The sequence below is a fragment of the Castor canadensis genome, chromosome 4, assembly GCF_047511655.1.
Source record: "Castor canadensis chromosome 4, mCasCan1.hap1v2, whole genome shotgun sequence".
NCBI classification, from domain to species: Eukaryota; Metazoa; Chordata; class Mammalia; order Rodentia; family Castoridae; genus Castor; species Castor canadensis.
Genome location: NC_133389.1, coordinates 108,421,977 through 108,435,496, shown reverse-complemented (window position 1 = coordinate 108,435,496; position 13,520 = coordinate 108,421,977). Strand labels below are relative to the sequence as shown.

General features: G+C 33.4%; 1 pseudogene; it reads right to left on the bottom strand.

The window, feature by feature from the left end:
* Positions 1-10,682: 10,682 nt before the first annotated feature.
* Positions 10,683-11,186, bottom strand: LOC109703402 (prefoldin subunit 3 pseudogene; annotated as a pseudogene).
* Positions 11,187-13,520: the final 2,334 nt, after the last annotated feature.

Here is a 13,520-nt window from a genome sequence, read left to right as displayed (position 1 = left end):
ATAAATATCAATAGCTGATAAGACCATCATTTTCACTCATTTCCAGATACATTTTTAAATTTAGCCATATTAAAACTCTTTTTCTTGAGAGTGAGAAGTTGCTGAAGTACAAGGTGAATTGTTTTAATTATTTTTATTTTAAAAATGAAAAATCATGCTTTTCTAAACTTTAACTTGCTTCCCAAAGTGTTTGTTCACTCTCTTTTTTGCAAAGAACACACTATACTCTATACTAAAAAATACATTCATTATTAAAATCTGAAAACTTTTCTTAGGAGTTATGTGAAATAATTAATATTTAATTCAATAAATAATTAAGAATTTGTAGGGAAAGAGAGAAGAAAACAAAGAGAATATATACATTATTCTAAAAGAATAATTATACTAGAATAAAAGAAGGATTGCTAAATCCTAATTTGGTATGGGAAATTAATTATTAAGGGTATTACACAAAATTGCCCACTAAATTGTACTTGACATTACATCAAGGGGAAATTGAACACCTTAAATCTCCCCGTTACTACTTCATGCATACTTCAGAAATGAGAACTTTCCTTGTAAGACCACAGTTCATCATTATCTAAACAGGGTAGCAATGCTGAATATTGTTTCAAATTCTCTTTTAAAATCAATGGTGAGAATTTTTGTGCTTTTCTTTCTCTTAGAATAAACAGTGAATCTTTTCACTTCATCCTCAAGCAAATTTTCTCTAATCATTTCAATCTTCCCTTACAGTAATATCTGAGGTTCAAGTTTGTATTTCTAGATAATGTAGAAAAGAGTCTCCAAATGCTGTGTGTGTGTGTGTGTGTGTGTGTGTGTGCGATGTATGTTAAGCCTCAAGGGGAAAAAATGAAAGACACCAAAAAAAAAAATTAGGCAGATCATTAAATCAAGTGGGATTTTGTGAAACTGATACATTTTGTTTGATGGCTATTTCATGTTTTTAAGAGGGTAAAATTAATCCAGGTAAAACTGTTTTCTGTCTTGCTTTCAAGTCATAGTATACTGATTCAGTCTTGAATAAAACAATTAAAATGAAACATTGCACTGATAGCAATTTACTTCCCCACTCCCCCCCCCAAAAAAACCCCACAAAGGCTTCTGTGAGAAAAATATTAGTCTAGAGAAACTGGTGACAGCTCAATCAAGTGTATGAAGTGCAGCATTAGGGGGACAGAGAAGGGGAAGCTTCTGACAAGCAATGGCTGAAACTTGAAACCCAGTAGTATATTTATCTAAACCACCCATCAACTTGTAGGGTCACTAACCTTGAAGAAATGAATTTATTTCCTTCTCAAATACTTTCTGAATAGATGCTCATAGATTAATCAATTTTCAGACCCTCACTCAGGTCCAGATTAATTTGTAGAGTTCAAAACTTAATTAAACCCCTCCTCCCAACAAAACAGATCAGTTCCAAACCATTTGATGCTGCCTAAAATCATTTCTCAAAACTGTTAATGAAAAATAATCTACTGAGAAACGTGGGGAGCTCTGGAGTTGTTCACAGTCTGGGATACTGTCCTGTGGCTATCTAAAGATAGGAAGGCTGACAATCTTCAACAACACACAAGTATGCTGTCGATATCCACAAGAATTCAGTGTAGCAGTTTCAAAGCAAAGTTGTAGAATTTATGGATATTGAAAAAAAATCACAAATTCCTGTGTGATATTTTCCCTTCCGTTTCCAATTATCTTAATATTTCCCAAAACAGAAGGTTAAAACAGAAATAAAGAAATAATTAATTAGTTAAAGATATTATACAAGAAGAAAAAGTAGCTTGAAGTCTGAGTGTATCTGGAGGTTAAAAATGTTCTTGCTTATTTTTAAAGCTTCTTAGCAGCTATTGCAGCTGCAGTGCTTGAGGGGAAAATAAATGAAGTATGAAAGTGCTGTTCAATATAATGGGATTGTCCTTTGGCTGTAAACCCAACTGTCTTCAGCAATTGTTGAGAGAGCGATAGTGTTATACATGTTTTCACAGCGTTCATAGCTTTTCACAGTCATTGAATATGGAATATATTAGATGTTTAAAAGAAATGGGTAACCCCTTTAAGAAAGAATTGAAAAGCAAATCTTCCCCACCACTCTGACAGAGGCAGAAAACTGCCAAACACCTTCAATCCCATACTAATTGTCTGTTCAGTAGAGCTCTTCTCTAAAGCAGAGTGAGGGGTACCAGCCTCCATGGGAAAGGGAGAATTCTTCACATGAACAAGCTGTCTATTTTACTGGATGTGACACAGCCTCAAGAACCCAGGGGCAAAACTACTTCTATCTGCTTTACCTTTTGGTGCAGTGGTAATTTGAATCAGGCGGAGAGCCAATGAGAATAAGTGCCTCTTTCTCTCCTCATCTGAGGAACTACCATCACTACCTCACTTTGAGGACAGCTACTTATCAGCTGAAAGACTTCAACATACAACATGCCTCATGTTCACCTTTGACACATTAAGCGTGAAATCCAAAATAACAGTGAGTTTAGCAAAGAAAAAATGGAACGCAGCTTGAGGCCTAAGATGAGAAGACGACATCAATGAAAACTGTCCAAATAATGAACCTAATTGTGTTAACACTTCTAACAATTGTTCCTCTTCATAATCTTAAATGACTTAACTTCTGTAGAAAAATGTGATAGCTGATGAGAATTTCCATTTAAATAAGTATTTATAAATATTAAATCATCAAGATGATTAATCTGTGGTTTCATATCAAGATCAGTATAACTGATATCCAGCATCTTTTACTGAAATATTTAAATATATGAAGGAAGAGTCATAGGATATCATATGAAATCAATGGATAATTAAAGGACTCCGGAAGTCTGGGCTGCTTGAAATGATAAGTAGCTTTGGGTTTCTACCTGCCTATCTACCCAATTCCTACCTATCTGCATGACTTCTGGCCTATACCAACATGCAAGCCTGCCTGCCTTTCTACTTACCTACCTTCCTACTGCCTACCTATTACCTGCATTCTAAAGGACAGAAGTTTTTTCATATTCATGAGCTCTCCAGAGAATATAATAACATAAAACTTTATAAATCATGTATATAAAGGGTCAACTGCTGCAGTATTGTCATTTATTTCAATATCTAAATCATGATGTTACAACAGCAAATAGGATCAGAAAGACTCACTGAGACACTATTTCCTTGAAGTAATAGTTTCAGCTTTTTAACAAGCTTTTCCCATAACAGTTAAATATTATTTTTCCTCACAGAAATGCACAGGTTAGTATTAGGTATTCCTTTTGGAAATTGTGTCTCCAGTTGTTTCTTAGAAACCAGGTGCATATGGTTCAAAGTATATCTTTTCAAATTTCAATTTTCCTAGAGATTGACAGATCTTTCCCACTCCACATTCATGGTGCCTGGTTTCAGTTGGAGCCTCTTTGAAAAAATCCTTTGGTTCATTATTGATTCTGCAATGAATATGTGTCTTACTTTTTGATAATTCAAAATCTATGCTTAATTACAAAGAAAGGGGAAAGAGGGAAGAACGGGAAAAAATTTAAAACAAATTTACTAATTTACTCACACAACAAATGTTTATTGAATATCTAAGCAGCAGGCATTGCTCTAGGTGCAACAGCTTTTCAATAACAAATGGAAAAAATTCTTGTCTTTCTAAATTAATTTTCATGCTGGAAGATGCTCTAAGCAAGTATACAGTGTATGATGTGGTGATGAATACTATGGAGAAAAAGAAAGCAAAATTATGAAGGCTAGAAAGAGGAAGTACTGATGGATTTCGTTGAGCCACAGGGATTCGTTACATCAAAAATGATCTGACATCTTCATCTTCATGTGATGCAACTGATGGAGAGAATGCATTTTGTTTGTTTGTTTTAAGTTCCAAATATTCCAAACCTTTATTTACCCAGCTACTTCTCCTCCCCATCCTTTTCAATGAAGTGATGCTCATCTTTTCCCCCAATGAGTAACACCTAACTCTACTTACTTTTCTTTCCTCACTTTTTGTTGACCTTATCTTCTTAAATAATTCCTTATGTTTTCCATCCCTCCAGTCTCATTTTTCCTAACCAATGTAATGCAGCTTTCTAGAAATTTTATCTTCAAATTCTTTCACCATAAACTCCTGCACTTCAAACTCTGTAGGTTTCCTCATCACTGTAACTTATTGTGACTTCTGTTTTTAATGTTCTCAGTAGATGATTTCTTCATTATTCTGGTGGTGATTTAGTTTACTTGATCTATTATTTAATTTAATTATTATTTAATTTTTCTTGTACATGTCCTTTGTCATCCTGATTATACCGTAATTTCCATGATGGAAATACAAGAGATATTTACTGTTTAATAATATCTCAGGATCCAATTAACTATTCATAGAGTAGATATCAAAATTTTTTGGAAGACAAATACATGTCCAAATGAATTAGAATTTTAATTTTTATCAATCCTAGTAGCTCACTACTTCAGATACTTCAAAAAATTGAGCAATACTCTTTATGATTTTATGTTATGAAGAGGAAAGGAAAAAATATATGTAAAAACAAGAAGTGGTTTTTTTTTTTTCATTTTAACTGGTTTCTTCGGAGTGTTCTATCTTGCAACACACAAATGTGCTCACAATAACTTCACAACACAGAACACTGTATACACTTTTGATCAGCATAGTCAGACAATAAGAGGACTAATTGCTCTGAGTTATCCAATTCTACACATATTCTCAAATAGTTTTGTAATGACACAGGCTTACCTCACATTGCACATACCACCAAGAAAGCAGATAAAATGTCTAAAATACACAAGGGATTTAGTTTTTTTGGAAGAATTCTAATAATAAATGTAACTTTGAAGATTGTAGTAGAGAGTAAACCTATGTGGATATAATATAAATAAAATGATTACCACTTTAGTTTCTTTTGCTAGCGGTTCTCTTCTGAGGACTGTAAAGAAGAATAAGGACTTACAATGTTAGCTTTAATTTGCAGCACTACATTTCCTACACAGAGAGCCTCAAGATCCAGAAAAGCCATTTGTGAAGGCTCTCTACATTAAATTAGCACAAAACCTGAATTTATATTTGGTGGTAATTGTTAGCAAAAAACAGTATGTGGAAATCACCGCTCTCTACTTGATGGAAATTCTATGGCCTGTGGTCTGATACTTTAAACATTTCAGCTTTATGTGTTTCTAGACATGAAGACTCTACAACTGTGTTTCAATTTAATAAACAATGTTCTAAAAACACTCCAATCTCCAATGCTGACTAATGGCAGTAAGAATTTGATGAAGCTAATATGAGCAGGTTGTGTTTGCAACATTTCCTGTTTCAATGCAGTAATATTAAGGTCAAGTCATTCATATTTTATCCTCATCTTCAATGTTGATATTAAATCATAAATGCAAATAATTTAGAATTAGATATGATGTGACCTAATAAACAAAATTCGTGAAATCTAAGAAAATTTAGGGCCCAAGAGATAAGCTAGCTTTTTTTTTCCTTATGTGACATGATGACAGATTGGGATAATTACTGCTGAAGAGAAATAAGATAATAAAGCTGAATGACTCAGAAGAGGACAATGCCAATCTCACATTACTAAACTCAAATGAGTGTAATATGAAAAGAACTGATTATAGTTGCTCATCAAGCCTTTATAACATTTTAAATAATATAAATTATATAAAATTTTATACCACGGCACCATTGTGGGGGGTCCCAGGAGGAGAAAGGGCAAAAGGAGAAGGTAATGGGATGAAGAGGATCTATATTTGGAATTATCACAATGACCCCCCCACCCCGTTCTATTAATGTATGCTAATGAAAAAATGACAGAATTCTGGAAATGAAGTTACACGTTTTACTATGTACACTATTCCACATTCTCCAAACAACTCCCACAAGTTTCTTTTCAAGTTTCTCTCCTAGTTTATATCACCACAGGCAATGTGTTAGAGATCTGGTTTCCCAACACATGGATTTATCAGATATTATCTTTTGCCACCTAATGAGTGTAAAGTCCTCTTCAACTTCAGTTTTATTGTGCAGCCCTAAAATCCCTTGTGCATATTTCAAATGGATTCTCCCTTTAGCTGTCTTCCAGGGATTGTCTTCCCTTTTGCTCAACTTGTTGGTTAGCTCTCTTGTCTTTTTCCTATTGAGTGGTTTGATTATTTTATTTCTCCTCAGATACTAGTAAGTCTTGCTCTTTTGTTTTTGTTTTCAATTGATTTTGTTTTAGTTTTGGGGTTTTGAGACAATGTCTTGTAGCCAGGCTAGCCTAGGTTCTGCCATCTTCCTGTCCTCCTGCCTCAGCCTCCCAAGGGCTGGGATTATAGACCTACCCACCATGCTTGAGTAGTTTTTTTTATTTTTTAATGGCCATTATCTTCTCCATATCTGTGACTATTTGTTCATCCTGCTGGTGTAATTTGCTTAGGAAATTCAGGAATATTGATTTTTTTTAATTATCTTTTTTCACCAAAAAAATCTTACAATTTTTCCCTTCAAGTTTCTAATCCAGATAAAATTTAGTATTTTGTAGAAAGTAGGGATAATTCTATCTTATTTATTTCTGTATGGACAGTCAACTGCCCCAGAACCATTTATGGAACAAAATCCAATGTTCACTGTTGGCGATTCCACAAACGACTTAACTTCATAATTATCACTTTTTCTGTTGTGCTCCTTATTCACTATACCACCTGTGTGCTACACTGTATAGTAGTTTCTTAGTATATTTTGATATCTCAGACAAGGAGTAGGTGTTTATTATGTTTCTTATTTAAAAAGCCTCAACCATTCTAGGCACTTTACAGTCTAATATAAATTTTAGAATCAGTTTATCATGTTCTATGAAAGTGCTGAAAATCTGGATTTTTTTGAATTATTGATGAAAAAGGGGAAGGACATAAATATTCATTGTAGTAAGTGTTTCCATTCCTAAATAATATGAGTAATGTATCTCTTTAAGTATCTAGTTCTTCTTTTATAGTTTTCTTATAATTTTCTCATAAAAAATCTTGCTTCTGTGATATTGCATATATTCCTAGTACTGTTGTTGCTATGATTGCTGTATTTTAATTGTACTTTAAAATTTTTTACTGTTACTTCAAATTTAAAACTATTAGTCATACTCTGTAGCTTTCTTGGACTTTCATATGAATAATTATAATCTTGACAAATAGTGACAACTTTATTTCTTCGGAATCCTTCAAATTTATTTTATTTTATATACTTTATCTATTTGGAAGAAAGCATTGAGATTTTATAAAAGATAATGGTCTGAAAGTTTATTTCATTAACTGTCCCAGACAGATTTTATCTGTTCTCTTGTTTGGAACAGTGAAAATAAAATAGGGTATCTAAATCTTGATTGTTTGGTGAAATTATTCTGTAAATACATTAAGGATACAAGTTTATTTTCCTTTGTTGCTGCCATTGTGTTGTTTTCTACCAATTCTTAAATTACTGGCCACTGATTTTGTTCCATTTTAATTGTTTAAATAGGTTTATTCAGAATTTCTATTTCTTCTGGAATATAATCTGTGGTGTATTTTTCCTAAACCTTTATATTTTTTTAAATTAATTGCAAAAACAATTATTTTAAAAATTTGTTAATCTAATTTTCATTAACGCCTCTCTCCTCCTTTTAATCTGCCAGAGATTTTCTATTATATTTATTTAAAGAAATTAACTAATTTTTTATTCTCTATGATTTGTGGGGTTTTTTTGTTGTTATGGCAAGAAGAACACTTAGCATGAGATATGCTTTTATGACAAATGTTTAGCAGCACACTACAGTCTCGTTAAAAAGAGGCACAAACTGCCCAATGTCTCCCTACTCATCTTGTAACTGAAACTGTACGTGCCTTGAAGAAAATCTCTTTGGTCCTGATGAAGTAGCTATTGTTTATCCTCTATTTTTAAAGGTTCTATTTTTTTCTAACCATTGGACTATATTTATTGCACACTAAGCCACCTTGCATTCTTCAGCAAGACAATACCAAATTTGAATAGAAAAAACAGCAAAATAAACTGGGACACAATTAAAATTTGCTTTAGATATTTCTTTGGGGGTAAGAACTCTACATTTCAACTCAATTAAGAGAACAATTTTTACAGTCTAGAGCTGTTCATTCATTTGTTTGTTTGTTTGTTTTACATCTATTATGTAAATAGGGATTAAATTCTAGTAGCTCAGGCTCATTTCCATTGGTTCTCCCAAAGTAGGCTTCCCTGGGCACTGCAGGCTGGTGCTTCAGATGAACCCAAGTACCTTTCTCTTTGGCTTCCTTCTTTTTCTGATCATTTTCCTTCACATGCTTCAGGAGGTCATCTCACCTCTTAGAGTGTGTAATGTGCTCAATATGAATATTACTTCTCTGAGAAGAATCTTGTCCTCAACTCAATTGTTTAAAACAATGCCAATAGCATACTGGGTAATACTGTAGTCTATTCCAGCTTTGCCACGGTAATGCGTGTAAGGCATTCCTTATAGAACAGCAGTCATTCTCTTGATGTCTACAATATTATCCTTCTTATAGATTCACAAATATATTCAGCCATCATCTTCTGGAGGTTCTAGAGGGGAGCTTATCTCCTTGCCTTTTGAAGCTTTTAAAGGCTGCTTGCATTCCTTGGCTTGTGGCCTTCTTCCAACAATCATATCACTCTGACTGACCTCTGTTTCTGTCATCACATCTCTTTCACTGATTCAGATCCTTACATTTCCCTCCTATAAGGACTCTTCTGGTTAAATTGGGTCCACCTGGATAATCCAGAATATCCTAAAACATATTCACAGATTTGAGAGATTAGAATTTAGATATCTTTAGAAGGCCTTTATTCTGTCCATCACATGGTCCCTTGCAGGTTATTCCATATCTTTCTAACCTAAAAACTATTATGATCAAAGGGTTTCAGCCTCAGGTCATTTTTCTTCTGTATCTACACTTATTCTTTACATCAATTGATACAGTGATTTATATGACTCATATAAATTAGTACCCCTTGTCCAAAATTCTTGAAATGAGAGATATATTGGATTTCTGATGTTTTGGATTTTGAAATATTTGCATATATATGGAAGATGTCTTGGAAATCATATGTAAGTATAAACATGAAGTTCATTTGTATTTTATATATACCATATACTCATAGGCTACAGATAATTTCTAAATTACTTTTAGCATTCTTTGCATTTTGACTACAACACATTACATTATATCAAGCATACAATTTTCCACTTGTGGCAACACATTTGCACCCAAAAATTTTGGAACATTTCAAACTTTTGGGTAGGGATACACAACTTGTATATGATATCATGTTTTATAAATTCCAAATAAATGCTGATGATATTCAAATGTCTATATCCGTCTTGACCTCTACTAAATTGTAACTGTGTAGGTGGCAATCTGACTAATATATTCAGGGGGATCACAAGTTTAATATTCCCCAAATGGAACTTCTTATGCATTTTGTATCTGAAAACATATGCCACACAATGATTGCTCATCTCATTAATTTAAAATTTCATATTCACTTACTCAGAGGAAACCCAGAGACACTCCTTGCTACTTATTGTTTTCTACAACTTATATCCAATTACAGGAAATCCTGTTCTGTTTTCAAAACATACTCAGAAAAAAAATCTCATTTCATTATCACCAAAAATATAGTCAAATCACTGTGATCACTTGCCTGGATTATTGCATTACCTTTTTAATCCATCCATCCCTATTTTCTTTCTTTCTCCTAGATTTATTCTTTTTTTCAATATCACTGTTTTAATAATGTGAAATACAAGTACACAACATTATACTAGTGTACTTTTTTATTACATGGAGATGGAATAGCATATTTCCATTTTTATTAGAATTTGTGTCACTGAGTACTTTTGCTACGGTACCAATGACTTCCACAGAGATTTTTTTTAATTCCTGTGCAATTTTATCATGAAAAAAAAGCTCACAACTCTTTTTACCACTGTATATTACATTTATCTTAATATTCTTGTTCAAGATGCTTTGGAGAAGTATTGAGAAATACAAAATCACCTTAGATAAGAATTTCAAATGGGTGACATTATCCCATATTAACCAGGATTGCCTTTATATTGGTATTGCAAAGACACTGTATACTTATTTGGGAACTAAAAGTGTTCACTCATATCTTACTATGTAGGATGGAAAATTACCATTTTCTGAAAAGTGCAAATTTTCACAATAGGTATTGGCTGAGCAGTAATTCATGAAACCCCATTTACGGAAACAGTAGCAACAGAACAAAGTAATGTCCTGCAAAAAAGGAAAACAAGTTTATGAATACTGAAAGTTCATCTTTCTTAACTCTGAAATAGTTTACCAATAGGTGAGAAAAACATTAACTAATAAGAAAGCAGACTCTGCTAATGTCCAGCATTCAGGCTTTTAGCCTACCTCACAGTTTTTAGCCATTTCAGTTAAGAATTGTCTTATGACAGGAAAAAAAATGATGAATGCAGCATGAGTTTTGCTGAGAAGTATGAAGAATACTGCAAATTTCATAGGATATATGAAATAATTTTTGTTGTATTTTATAAATAAATAAAATGATGTTTATTTTTTTAAAAGTTTTAATCATTTTTGCTGTTAGTTATATCAATCTTTAAGAATAAATGCTGTGGTGCTTAAAATAATATTTGGAAATCTTAACCACATGTTTAGTTGTCATCATTATGCTTTGTTCTTGGTAGAATAGTTTTGTTTCTCCTTTTTATATCCCAGTCATAAACTCTGGGTATATTGACTTCTATAGTAGTAAACTGTTCTCAAAGAAAGTCAAGGTCTTCCTCAAGATAATCAAGATTCTTTGTGGCAGTAGTTAAATTCTTTTCCAGCAGGGCCTGAACTTGACCAATATCATATCAAGCACTATAGTATCCGCAACCACAGACACCCTTCATCGGTAGGAGGAACTGGAGCTTCCTAGTGCAGGTTATCTGCCAGTAAGAATCTGGTCCCCAGTGAACTGATGAACTCTTTTTCTTCCGCATGTTTTTAGAATTGCCAAAGTCTGCTTAATTTCAGGAATCTGACATTTTAGCCCCCTTTTCTTTTGAGCAAGATTGATTTCCATAAACTTAGACTTCTAATAACTGTTCATTCAGCTTCTTTAGTAGTGTATCTGCAATTTTATTCCCAGGCTGTTTCATGATGGAATCTACTTCTTCCCCAGATGAAACCACAGCCCATTCTCCACAGCCACTTCTCCTAGGCCACAGTGGCCCTTAACCATACTGAGGACATTAGTACGCAAGATTCTGGTTTTAGCCACCTGTGTGGAAGAATAAGTTAAACCATTTCACCTCTAGTGACTTCCTCTTGCTCTCACAGAAAGAAAGCCAAGAAAATTTACAGAGGTCTGTAAGTCCCTGCAATCATTTAACCCCCATTTCCCACTGCCTCTCTCTTTTGGTATCTCTGTGACTCATATTTTAATTACATTCTCCTTGGCTCCCTCCACTGCTGTCCTACCAGAACCTTTTCCATTACTTGAACACAACAGGCATGTTCTCCCTACAGGGACTTGATACATTGTTCTCTTTTCTTTTCCTGGAGTGCTCTTCCCGAGATATGCCCTTGGAGTGATCCCTTCCCTCCTCTGGGTCTCTGTTTAAATGTTATGCTTCCAAGGACATTTCTCTGAAGAAGCTGTGATCCCCACCCTCATCCTAGTACTTTCTATCCTTCTTTCCTATTTTATTTGTCATGCATTCCCATATAATATACTGAGCCCATTATTTCCGTGGCTCTGTCCAAGGCCCCGGGTATGATTCCTTATTTTTTTAATGACAGTCCATGGCTTTTCTGAGGTTTGGTGCTGCAAAACTTGGATCTGCTTTACTTGCTTTTTTCCTTGTCACATGTCTGGCTCTATCCATGAGAAAGAAAGCTCCACAAGGGCAGTTTTGTCATTTAGGATCATTGTTGCATCCACCACCTATAGAGGAATATGTGGCACATAGTACATGATAAATATTTGTTGAATCAACTAATAAAATCAGTAGAATCACAAGGAAAAAGGCCAATAGATACGATCCTATAAAATAGATAACTTCCTCACTTCAAAACAAAGATACCATAAACAGAATTAAATGGTAATCAGCAATCTAGGAAAGTAATTGTTGCAATTTTGTCAGACAAAAGTCAAATGTCTTTCATCAAACAACAACATCAAAGAACAACAAAAGCCATGCAAAAGGATAAGGCAAATTTTAAATATTCTATAGGGAAATACAGAGGCAGCTAGAGGCAGCTGTTCTGCAGCTTTAGTGAAAAGATACCTTTGTACCGTTGGAATAAAGTTTCCTGTAGTTTGGATGGAGGATGTCAACAAGTGAAAAGTTATTTTGCTCAGTATTTTTTATTAATAGTCTTATGTTGGTTCTATTCCAGTGAGTCTGCAGCAGACCATGGAGACGCTATAGATTACTCTTATAAAACAGAAGTAGTCACAGACATTAGTCTTCATCTCTTTCACAGCTTACACATTTACATTTTGTTTTTCTTAATACAATGGTAATTTGGGGAGTATTTATTAATGTTGAATAAGAAAATGATTCGTTATGAATCACAAACTACAAAAACAGTGGAATGCTTTTGTGCCACTATCTGTAATTATAAGCAACATCCATATGCTTGTTCTAATATGGGCTCTAATTCCAGTAGAATTAGTGGTAGCCTTGTTTATTTATAGCAACAGTCTTTGAACAATTACCTAGAATGATTAAGCATTCTTAAATGGGTTGTGTCTTCTATGTAGAATTTTTTCTTTTCCTTTTGTGTTTTTTTTATAAATATTTACTTAATCTTTTTCTAATTGTAAAAATAACTTTTGCTCCTTTTAAAATAAATTATAATATATGCAGAAATGTAAACAAGAAGAGAAAAGTTTTTCTATTCTTACCATGTAAACAGTTTCTATTTTTGTATACTTATTTTAAAATAAATTTTAAAGTATATTTTAGCAAAGCTGGGATCTTGATTTTTATACTAATTTGCTTCTTGTTTTGTCATTTGACTTCATATTGTGAACATTTTCTCATTATCTTGTTCAAAAATTTTAAATATCTAATTTTAATTTTAAAGATGCATTATATTTGATGTATAGGATAAAAGTTATTATCCACACATATTTTTGTGTGGACTTAAGTGGAGTCAATTGAAGTTTAGCACAATAGTTCATGAGTAACTAGATTCAAAGGTTTCATTTGATGAAGCCAGAGATGTGGACCATTTTCATCTAATTGCTTTGCTTGATGTAAAAGGAGTCAGGGTTCTCAGTTGTTTGCATTCCTTGTATCTCTCAGGGTTGGATGACTATTAAAGTTGTGAACTACTCAAACTTCTGAATATAGTAAGATATTGTGGCTCAACCAATTGGCTTCCTGTTCAGGGAGTCACACACTTCTAGCACTGACATTGGAGTGTCCACCCAAATGAGCAAGACTGTGCCTGAAAGAAACTAAAAAGCCACGAAGTATTTCAAATGTTTTCTA